The following is a 12,169-nucleotide window of genomic DNA, read 5'->3' as shown; positions in this document are numbered from 1 at the left end:
TTTGCGACTTGAAACTGTTCTCTGTTTGATGCACACACGACCTTTTTAATGCGTTCCTAGGAACAGCCGTTGCCACTTCCCGCTTCACTCTTTGAATGTGCCGATGAAAATGGTAGAAGACCCTTCTGATAACGGGGGGTGTAAGCCTAGCATACGTGATCACTAGCTAGGTGACATCTCACGTCAACAAACCTCATTTCTTGATTTTCGGGGAGTTCTCTCGTGAGGACAAGGCCAGTCATAACCGATGCGATCAAACCATAAAGGCGATCTATCCCTTGGTCATCTCAGCCAGTTTTGTTGAAAATCACAAATCGTGCATTAAACGGAAAATTCTGACGACACTCTTGTCTTGTAAGACTTGCAGAAGCTTTCTGTCCCTGCTAGCCAACAGCAGGTCGCTCAAAACCGTAGCCAAGCATGACCCTATACAAAGACCATCTCTCTGAATATACAGCACACCCTGGAATTACAGCTCTGAATATACAGCTCATCACGAAGCCTCCGATGCTGGTGCCACAAGAGTTCTGGAAGCGAGTAGGCCCAAACGACCCAATGGCTTCCGTGACAGCCTCACAAACCGATGCAAGAGAGAGCGAATGATATAGGTCTACAGCAAATATGTTCACCTTACCAGGGCACCCGTCTTGAGGTTGCGGTATTACGGTTGCTTTCTCGCAAAGGCGACGGCTGTATATTGGCGCGTTTTGGTTTTAACGCAACGTGCAATTTGTAGAAGTCCCACGACATATGAACTATAGAAAAGTGGAAACATGCTGGTTAAGAAGTGTGCGAGGGAAGAACACACAATCTCTCCGTTATTAATGACACCATGCCTAAATGAGAAATCCAGTAAGTAAGGCTAAAAAGCATGTATTATGCACAATAATTAGCACGGGACATCTGAGAGTTCTGCGGCTTCCGCATACTGGCCTACTTAGTTATGCATGTATACATATTGCAGATGGCTCGCATAAAATAGTTTGAGCATTCGAACTACAGTGCTCTGAGAAGCTAGAAAATCATTCGCAGACAACTAACAAATGTACAATGTGGCCATTTTATCAGACTTTCATCTTGTTATCAGTGGATAGCGTATACTTTTGAAGTATTTTATGCTTAATAGCACCCCCATGAGCTGACTTTAAGCATTATAAAAGGTATCGCGGGCATTGGTGCTCACGGAAGGGCCACTGGAGAGCCCGGTTAAACCATGGACTTGAGCGTTTAAAACATTGGTAGTCTACCTCCAGCGTCTATGCAGTCGCAAGGTGTTAGTCAACCTCGAGTGATCGCGTCACAGGTGGTTAATGCTCTGGGGACAAACCAACTGCTTAGGTTGGCGAGAGGAACAAACAATGACAATGACAATGATGTTTATTTGCATCAGTACATGACGCGAGGAGCATGCAGAAAAAGCTGCCACATGGACAGCTTGACGAAGCCGCAGGCCCCCGCATTGGCGTTTGCGCGGCGTTAGCGAGCACAAAGGTAGTACATCATTGTTTAGAAATGTCCTTTACACAATATTGAGCATCGCGAACCATGCGAAGCAAATGAAGAAAAAAGAAAGATGTGCTCTAACAGGTCATAGTAAAAATCATCTCTAACCAATAAGGATAAAAACAATGATAGGCACAACGGTATCGCAACTGTTCAAAAAAAAGAAACCACAAGGGTGAGAAAGATATAATCATAACACAAGGTGTAACAATAACATTTCTCATACAAACTAAACAAATGAAAAAAACCAAGAATATAAACTATACAATGGGACTAGTTGTTTTCGATAAGGAAAAATTTGCGAACGCCAGGGAAACAATCTAGTGCAGGCAGAAATAACTATACAGAGCTTTAAAAGAGGTATTTTCCAATCCAGTGGTTTCATTGTGTAATTTATTCAGTAGCCTTGGCAAGTTGTTACGAATAGTTTGTTGTCCGTATGTCGTTCTGACGGTTTCTACTTTCCAAAACTCTCTGGACCTTGTCGCATATGCTGTAATGTTGATTTTTAAATCCGCTAGTGTTCTTAGAAAGCTGGCTCCATTTTTTATTTCTTGTTTGTACGCTCTACAGAGTCGATAATCGTACATACTGGTAATTGGCATTACATTGTATTTTATAAAAAATTCACGTGTATGAACATATTTTGGAACATTTTCTACGACTCGTAGGAATTTTTTTTGCAGTACATAAAGTTTTTCCAAATTTCCCTGTGTGGCAGTAGCCCAAACTAAGTGACAGTAGTTTAGACTAGAAAGAAACAGTGTGTTGAAAATCAGCATCATTATTTTTGTTGGCAGTATATGACGGTTACGGTAAACAAGCCCGATTATTTGAGATAATTTTGTCGCCAAGGAATTTACATGCATATCCCAAGATAAGTTTTCTTGAAAGATAACACCTAAAGTTTTAAAGTACGGAACTATATCGATAGGAGTTGAATTTAGCAATATAGGCGTATTAATTAGTACGCTTTTATTTTTGCTTCGAAAAATTATTCCTTTTGTTTTGTTTGTGTTTATTTTGAGACAATTTTTACGTGTCCATTCATGCAATTTTTGAAGAATTATGTTTGCTTCCTCAACTAATTCATCCGCCGACTTTCTTATCAGGAATATGCTAGTATCATCGGCGTAAATTATATAGTTTGCCTTGATACTGATACTAATGATATCATTAATATATAAATTAAAGAGGAAAGGGCCCAAAATACTGCCTAGTGGTACGCCACAAGAAACGGGCAGTGCACTAGAGAGTTCATCAATACCGACCCTTTGCTTGCGGTGTTCTAGATAACATGTGATGAGGGATGCAGCCTTCCCGCGGTAACCATAACGTGTGAGTTTCCTAATAAGAAGTGAATGATTGACGCAATCAAATGCTTTTGTAAAATCTACAAACAACCCCAGAACCAGTTTTCCCTCATCAATTGCCCTTGAAATTAACTCTTTCTGAGCAAGTAAGGCACACTCCGTGCTGAGGCCTTTGCGAAAGCCAAATTGGCATTCATTTAGAAGTTTATGTTTTTGCTCAAAATCCATAAGCCGATTTAAAATTATTTTTTCAAGTACCTTCGAGAACATAGGGAGTATTGATATTGGCCGATAGTTGCTCATGTCATTTTTGTCACCTTTTTTATATAGGACACTAATGCGTGCTTCTTGCATTTTACTGGGAAAAATGGCTTGATTGAGACAAAGGTTGAAAATATGTGCAATGCATGGAGCCAGGATATCGACAACGTATTTTAAAGGTTTTATCTGTAAGCCGTCAATATCTTTCGCACTGCTGCTGCTGTTTAGATTTTTAATTATGTGGATTACTTCGTTTTCATCTACAGGTTTAAGAAAGATAGTGTTGCTATTAACCGGAATATTACTAAGATCATTTGGTTGCATAGGCGTACTACCTGCACTTGCGAAATATGTATTAAATGTATATGCAAGCCGCTTCCCAGATAATTCTATACCATTAATATTTAATTTAAGAAGTTTACTGATAGGCGGATGATGCCTTAATACAGAGCTGAGCCTTTTCCACATAATCTCGGAGCATCCAGCAGCTGCTGCAAAGAAATTTGCAAAATATTCTCGCCTAGCCTTTTTTATATCTTTATCGAGGCGATTACGGCACACTTTAAACTGGCGGAATAATTCGATATCTTTAGTTGAAATAAACTTGCCATAGAGAACATTTTTATGCGCGATTCGTCCGAGAAGCTCAGAGTTAATCCATGGTTTCCGAATTTTTTTGCTTGGCTTAACGCGCACTGAGGGAAAGCTAGATTCATATATTGATTTTACAATGTGAAGAAATTTTTCATAGGCCCCATTTGCTTCGTTGGATCTATATACATCATCCCAACAGGCATTTTCTATTTGTTCCCGAAATATAGACAAATTGCGCGGGGTTATTTTTTGCATCTGGTGCATTGGCTGCGTTACCTTCTCTCGAATGTGCCCTTTGGCGCAAATAAATATAGGCAAGTGGTCACTGAGGTCATAGGCAAATACACCCGCTTTAACTTTTTCAGGGATGATATTTGTGAAAAAAATATCAATTAAAGATGATGAATATTCGGTAATTCTAGTGGGCAAGTCTATTACATTCACCAAACCATTCACCTTCAGTAAAATATCTAATTGTAAAGTTTGGGAATCGTTTTTCATCATATTAATATTGATGTCCCCTCCGAAAATTAAATCAAGCCGATTTTTATTAACAAACTCAAAGATTTCTTCTAATTTATCAAAAAACTTGCTAACGCTGCCATTGGGAGGGCGATAACACACTATAATAACGGTGTTATGCATTCTTATTGCTAGAATTTCATAGTCAGTTGTTGTTGCGGAAAGTTCGGGCAGTAAGTCACAATCGAATACTTCCTTTACCAGGATGCAAACTCCGCCTCCTCGAGAGTATGACCGATTTAAGTAGAAGGTACTATAATTTGGGATACGGAAAATATCCGCATCGTTCATTGACCATGTTTCTGTTAACAGTATCGTGTCAAATGATTGTCCTAGCTGTTCAAAAAACAAGGAGAGGTCGTTTTTCTTATTAGAAACTGAGCGGATGTTTAGATGAAAGCATTTAAAGGATTGCTGAAATGTTTTGCCTAAATGCTGACTGAATACTTGTGGCAATATAAGTTTCCCCACTTGCACAAGCCATCGTTATCAAGAACTCTTTTTAAGCGAGTTTATCAAGATCCCTCTCGGTAGAAACAGCTACTGCGCGTTCCCCGTCGGTTTTTCGGACAAGAACGCGGCCGTTGCTGTGCCACACATATTTGTAGTTTGCTCGCTTCGCCCATATCTTTGTCTGAAAGAGCAAGTCGCGGGTCCTCTTCGTGACATTTTCAAGCAGGAATACATAGTTTTTCGATTCACGCAACTTCTGTCTGCTTTTCCACCAGCGGTCCCTATCTGCTTGTTTCGCGAAGCGACAGATTATACCCGGTATCTTTTCTTTCTTTGACGGCAGCCGGTGAACTGAAACAACGTCATTTTCTGAGAGCTGCGGAAGTTAGAGCTGCACGGCTACGTCGTTTAGCTTTTCGAGCAGGTTTTCTTTTTCAGAGTGCTGAATCCCATGAAATTCCAGGTTTAAGCGGCGGCTCCTCCATTCAAGTTGGTCAATTTCAGCGTGAAGCTGATTGACATCGCTCTCGTTTCCCTCAAGTCTTTCGGTTCTGCGTTTTAGATCCTTGATCTCATTTTCATTTCGCTCCGTTCGTTGTTGCAGTTCATCGTACTGTTCGCTCAGAAATTGTAAAGTGTCTTTAATGCCCTCAACAACTTCTCGGAGTGGCAACAGCTGTTCAAGCTTTCCGTTAATGGTCATTAACAACTGCCGCACGTCTTGCGCGTCAGAAACATCACTAGATTTGTTAGGTTGCACACGTAATTTCTGCCGTCTACAGGACGTGCAGCGCCAAGCCAGGCGGTACGCATCTCCCTTCGACCTAATTGTCGTGTCCGAGATTCCGGAGGATTTCCCGGTGTGAAATTTAGAAGTACAGTCTCTACATTCAATGATAGAGTCTGAAACAGAAAGCGTTAGCTCACAAGTGGCGCATATCATATTGCAGGACATGGTTTGGCACAATTTGGCAGCAGCAGCAGCATCAGCAATAGGAAAAAAAAGTACTAAGTATCGAAATACTAACCTGCGAAAAGGCAGGTTGTTACTTTGACGATGCTTCTTCGATGCTGCCGCTGCCGCCAATGTGAAAGCAGGCCTCGATTTCCACCACTTTATAGCTTGCTCTGTCGATGGTGGCGCTTGAAGAAGACTGCGGCGTGATCCGGACAAAGAGGGCTTGCGGCAAAGACGCTAGCAGGGCTACGCCCACCAAGGTTGAAGCAAGCACGGTAGCGACGTCACAGGACAGCTGGCGTTATCTGCGAAAAGGCAGGTTGTTACTTTGACGATGCTTCTTCGATGCTGCCGCTGCCGCCAATGTGAAAGCAGGCCTCGATTTCCACCACTTTATAGCTTGCTCTGTCGATGGTGGCGCTTGAAGAAGACTGCGGCGTGATCCGGACAAAGAGGGCTTGCGGCAAAGACGCTAGCAGGGCTACGCCCACCAAGGTTGAAGCAAGCACGGTAGCGACGTCACAGGACAGCTGGCGTTATCTGCGAAAAGGCAGGTTGTTACTTTGACGATGCTTCTTCGATGCTGCCGCTGCCGCCAATGTGTCAGGTATGTTGGAATTGGAACGAAACTCTACAAAGATACATTTTTCTAAGGTGTTTTGTTAATATGGAAACTTTCTTGGTTTGGAGTGCCTTTCTTTTAGAGTTTATACACTAGATATTGGGTATAATTCTGGCTTCTGGCTATAGTTAGATATCACTAATTTTTTACAAAGAAAGGTGTGAACTTTTGCGCATACGTTAAGGATCCGCCATGATAGCTGTGATAATTTGCTATGTTCACACTATTAATACCTTACCGGACCCATATTCTGCATCGTAACGTGCAAAATGTAGAGCATAGCTGGTACCCGCAAGAAGAAAAAAAAAACACGCTCTGCTACACGTTAGCGCTGCGTGTGGGATTTACTCATCCTCTGTGCCCGTGTGCCACTTGTACTATCGAGCGAAGCCCTGCTGACAAAAACATGTCACCAATGCAACCTTAATCAATTAAGGACGGAAGTCGCTTGACCCTTTATGATGTAAGCTGATTGCTAATATTGTTGAGAAAGACACTGAAAGTGTTCTCGGCACTAAAGTTCAGTACTTCCACGATAAGGATTACTTAACTAGCCCTCAATGAGTACATTAAGGCGCACCCTGCTTAACTATCCCACGGAAGCGCGGTTACCAATCACAGTGCTCAATATTGTTATGGGGAGATGTGAACAAGGCTTTATCTACAAATTTCACACAGTGGCAGCGAGTGGTGGCACCACAACAACAAAGATGGCGTGCCAGGACACAGCTCGTCCTCTTTCTCGTCTGCTATACAACGTCCTAGAGGGTATGGGCTAGCGTTTGTAAACGAAACGAAACGTCTTCGTTTCGTGGCTCGTAAGTGGCTCGTAACAATATGAAGTGTGCTTAAATTTAATGCAAACAACAAAGCCTGCGCCAAGCAAGAAACACGATAGTTACGGTTGCGTTATTCTGCGCATAACATTTGACAAGGTCGATATTTACGTTCGAGTCAATAAACTAAGCCTGTATATTAAGACGAAATATTTTTGACATGCTCAGGGGAAATTATGTCCAGGATATTCACTAAGGTTATTATTCCTTAATTACCACAGCCTTCGTATTGTCACGCGCTAAGGCAAGAATAAGCAGCAGTATCAGCAGCCAGACACGAAAATGTCAGACACAAGGAGGACGGTTCACCAGCTGGCGCAAGATCCTTGACTTCGTCGTCTTCAATCACCGTTTTTGCTGGGCACGCAACGCTGGCTCAAAACACCAGGTGGCATTATTCTCCCTCCCAATGGAGCATCGACTCGATGCTCAAACACAAAACGTTCATGGAAACTAGACAAATTAGGTAAAACAAAAAAAAGCGGGGGGGGGGGGACGCGCTAGCACACATAAGGAAATACACACGGAAAAATGTGTTCTGTGGTCGGGAACACAAAAAAAAAAACGCTTCAAAGTTCTTTGGAGGAAGACGCGACGACAGCAAGAAAAAAAAAGGTTGTTTCACTAGTACACTTCACCGTGTAAAATACGGCTTGAGGCGGACCACATGTACAGTCTCTGCGCGTGGTAAACAGCGCTTGGGCGATGGCAGGTCTCCTTCTGGAATCACTTCATAGTTCACATCGCTTACACGCCTTAGTACTGTGTATGGTCCGAAGTACTTGCTGAGGAGTTTCTCGCTGAGGCCTCGCAGTCTAATGGGTGTGCAAACCCAAACTTGGTCACCAGGCTCATAGGTCACTTGTCGATGGTGGCGATTGTACCTTATTGCATCGGTACACTGCTGCTGTCTTATGTGCACGCGGGCCAGTTGACGCGCTTCCTCGGCGCGCTTAATGTACTCCTCGACGTCAGGAGCTAACTGGTCGAGCTGGTCGGTATCTTCATATGGAATCACGGCGTCTAGCATAGTTTGGACATCTCGACCATAAACGAGGCGGAATGGCGGGAAGCGTGTAGTTTCCTGCGTGGCAGTGTTGTACGCAAACGTTAGGTACGGTAGGATTTCGTCCCACGTTTTGTGCTGCACATCCACGTACATAGCGATCATGTCTGCCAGTGTTTTGTTTAGTCTCTCTGTCAAGCCGTTAGTCTGAGGGTGGTATGCAGTGGCCTTTCGGTGACTCGTGTAACTCAGCTTAAGATGTCGTCCAGAAGCTTTGCCGTAAATGCCATCCCTCGGTCAGTGATGATGAATAACGGTGCGCCATGCCTAAGCACAATGTGATGCATAAAAACTGGGCAACTTCAGATGCGATCCCGCGTGGTAGTGCCTTCGTCTCAGCGTAACGCGTCAAGTAGTCAGTTGCGACAATGATCCACTTATTTCCGGAGGAAGACAAGGGAAATGGTCCAAGAAGGTCCATTCCAACTTGATCAAACGGCGTACGCGGAGGGTTGATGGGTTGTAGAAGGCCTGCAGGCTTGAAGGGTGGTGACTTGCGCAAGGTGTCGAACCAAAGGATTTTCGAGTTCGGTTCTGATTCAGGTTCACGCTTTGTACGGTTCGGTACAAATTCAGTTCTACAGCGAAACTTATAACGGTTCGAACCCGTTCAGAACTTTGCGAATAGGTTTATTCTTGTTCAAACGGGTTCAAAAGAAAAACACGTTTGCGTGCCTCGCGTTTCTTCAAAAACACGCGTTACACTTGGGGAGATCAGTTCGCTTGGGTTAGAACCACTACGAACCATTTCCTTTTCCACGGCCAATAGCCTTTAAAAGATTAAAGAGAAAACACGCGCATATTTCTCCTGAGGGCTTCCATACGCAATATCATTAACGCACCCAATATGGACTTTGTCTACACATCACCTATAAGTATAGAAATGAAAGATAAGAAAGACTGGAAGGGATGCAGAAGGAAATAATAATATGTCAATCAAGCATTGCTAGAAACCAGTCGCACACGCTGTAAGCACCTTTTGGTGTTCAAGTCGCAATGCCAACTTGACCCGCTCAGGCTTTTCCATAAATTTAACCCCCATGAGCGTGGAATGAAAAATAAAATAAAATGCTTGTGCATCCTACTTTGGCTGGGTGTTAAAGAGTCCCATGTGGTGAAAATTCACCTTTATTCCTAGCATGGTATCTGTAGTCATCATTGTGTTGCATTAGGACGTTAAACCACACAATCAACTAAAAAATCAATCAACACATATTCAGCTTCCTGTGATTCAGCAAAAAAGTGGGTGTGCAGCTATTACACGGATAAAAATGGGAACCGCTAGCTGTTGGGATAAGATTTCTTAGACGGCCAGTCCAGCAGTCTGCAGAAGTGTCCTAAAGTGCGCAACACAAAATTTTTTTTCAACAGTAGTTAGGGTGCAATACCAATTTCCTCTATGTTCACATGACGTTTCCATGCTTGTGTTGTTCTTGTAGTCGCATAAATTTTTTTTTCTGCGTGATACAAGGAGTTGTTATGTTAGTGTTTCGGCATAACATTGTATACTGTTGATAGTGTCTTGTAAATTTATTACTCTTCTTCGTCTTTGTTGTTTTTCCAACCTATAGTTCTGTAATAGCCGGCCCTATCTGTGGCGGAATTTCACGTATGTTGCATTTAATAAAGCAGAAGAAAGAGGTAAGTTGTATTCGTGAATTGTGCTTCTGGTAGGAGGGGAATTGTGCGTCTGGTTCTCCTATTCTCACTGCTTCTGAGCAAATGTATGGGGGGAGGAACCTTAGTCAGGCAGAGTTCATCTGCCATTAGTGCTTTCAACTCAGGCAATGTATGTATGAATAAACTGAAACTGAATCTGAAAACAGTCCCCTCTTGCCACAAGTCGAGGCTTGGTAAGCAAAAGAAAAAACTGTTCAGCAGCATGTTAGACTCCTGTAACACGTCAAGGCGAAAGCCTCCTGCAGACTTGGTAATGCATTGAGTTACACGATCGGAGGGGTCAGACCTATAGCAAGACGTAACGAGCCGCCGTGTGAAGTACACGTGTGGCGCTTTAGGTCAACCTCCTCAATGACCCTTGCGAGCACTGTCTAAAGGAGCAGCATGCTTGCCGCCAGTAAGTGTTAAAAATGTGTAACACAAGTCTAACACAATTACATTGCATCCTCTAAGCCGGGGAAAGCAGCACTCGCTGTCGAACGCCTTGCTCCCGCCGCTTCGCACGTCGCACCTCGTTTTGCGCTTGCCGAGCATCCTCGACCGTAGCGTCCTTCCGAGGCCTACCGCGCAGTCGGCTAGGCCCCGGGCGAGCGTCCGCCATCACTCTCTCTCGCTTCGCAGTCGACTGTCGCCACAACCGCCGCCGCCGCCGCGTGACGTCAGCGACGCAGTACCTGTTTTTCTGTCTGCGCGCGACACTCGTTCCCCTCTCCACCCACCGCCCACTCTCAGCACAGGGTAGCCAACCGGACTCTTCACTAATTAACACCCTTTCCTTCCTTTTATATATATCTCTCTCTCTCTATCACGCAACGAGCCACTTATGACTTTCGGCTGAGAAAGGTACAATGAACAAACGGATGGCATTGCTTCCCTCAATTTCCAGTAAAAATTCTTGCACCAGTTCGCCATGACGTCATGGAGTTTGGGAATCGGGCAGGGTCTACTTGGCTCTGCAGTAAGCCATTTATCTATCGGTGAAAAGAAACACTGTGTATTAAATATGCCAAAGACTCAGCCTTGTTAGTTTTTAAAACGTTTCTTGGGCCTGAATTGCCCAAACATCAGATCACCTGACGTCGCATTGACGTATTCGCACGGTCCCTGGTTAAGGCATGAAATTCAAGAAAATGAAATTACATCTTCATTTTATGGAGTAATAATAAGCGTTTTTCCGTCAAATGAATGGAAATTTATACAGTTCCTGCATACTGCGCTGAAATAATCTTTTTCCCTGCTTTGCCTTCTTTCTTTGGTCGCCGCGGTGCACGACTTCCTGTTGCTGATGTGCGACGCATCGAACCTACGCAAGATTCACGAATAGCCGCCGGTACTGAATGAGGCACAAATGGCCTCGCCACGCGCCGAAAAAGTTGTCGCTTCCCGCAGGCGCTTGCGCAGACATGTACTTATACACGTTGATGGATGCGAGGTAGCTGGTAGAAGAAACGTTTGATGTGTGTGTTGTGCGGGCCGTGGAATTATTTTCTGTTCACTCCCCTGGATACGCAGTTGCCTTATTACTGTATACGCTCTGCTTATCTGTCGGGCGGAGGGCTGCTAAAAGAGATGCCTAAAAATATGCGCCCTCATTCTTTTGCTCTGGATCATAACGCCCGCTATTACAGGTGCTGTATGAAAAACGTACGTGTATGGGTTAATTCTTCCCCGAATTTCTTATCTTTGTGTCGCAATTTTAGAGTATTCAGCTTTTTTTTTACTTTCGGTCGGGTAGCCGACAGCCACGACTGCAAATAATCTTACGCCACTGGCACTCTTCCACTATACTAAGCAAGCACTAGCATGGAATGTCAGACGTTCTTACATGGCTCCGATGGTTTTCTTATTTTCTTGTATTGTACAATGTTGCATTGTAGAATGTATCACGCTTATCAGCTTTTTATTATTCTGTGACGAGTTCTTTTTTCTACACGGCACATCACGACTGGTGATCTCGCAGCGCGTTAAGGCTACTTCTGCTGGGCATCAGCACGAATGGTCAGGTATTCCGGGGCGGAATTCAGATAGCGAACTTACGACCAGATTCTGGGGTATATAAGATCTTACGCAAAAAGCGCATTCGCAAAGCTAAAGCTGTTCGTTAGATCAGCGAGCTTGCGATACCCACCGCTGAAAAGGCAAACGCTGTAGTCGGAAAAAATCACCGCCCAAGCACTCCGTACACATGGTCAACCAGCGAAGCTGAAACGTGCGGCTCTGGTGTTTACCACTCCGTTAACCCCGACGGTTCATTACATGACGGATTGGTAGGCTGCCAGATCCTCGGTACGCAGTTGCTGCTTCTGCTCGACTGCACGAGCCTGTTCTTGTGGTCGGGCGGCAGCATCGGCATGGCGTAGA

At 44.0% G+C, this 12,169-nt stretch overlaps 1 pseudogene; it reads right to left on the bottom strand.

The window, feature by feature from the left end:
* Positions 1–4,622: 4,622 nt before the first annotated feature.
* Positions 4,623–5,603, bottom strand: LOC142573906 (uncharacterized; annotated as a pseudogene).
* Between the last annotated feature and the right edge of the window lie 6,566 nt (positions 5,604–12,169).

Source organism: Dermacentor variabilis, chromosome 3 (genome assembly GCF_050947875.1).
Source record: "Dermacentor variabilis isolate Ectoservices chromosome 3, ASM5094787v1, whole genome shotgun sequence".
Classification (NCBI taxonomy): Eukaryota; Metazoa; Arthropoda; class Arachnida; order Ixodida; family Ixodidae; genus Dermacentor; species Dermacentor variabilis.
This window is presented reverse-complemented; position numbering and strand designations above follow the sequence as displayed.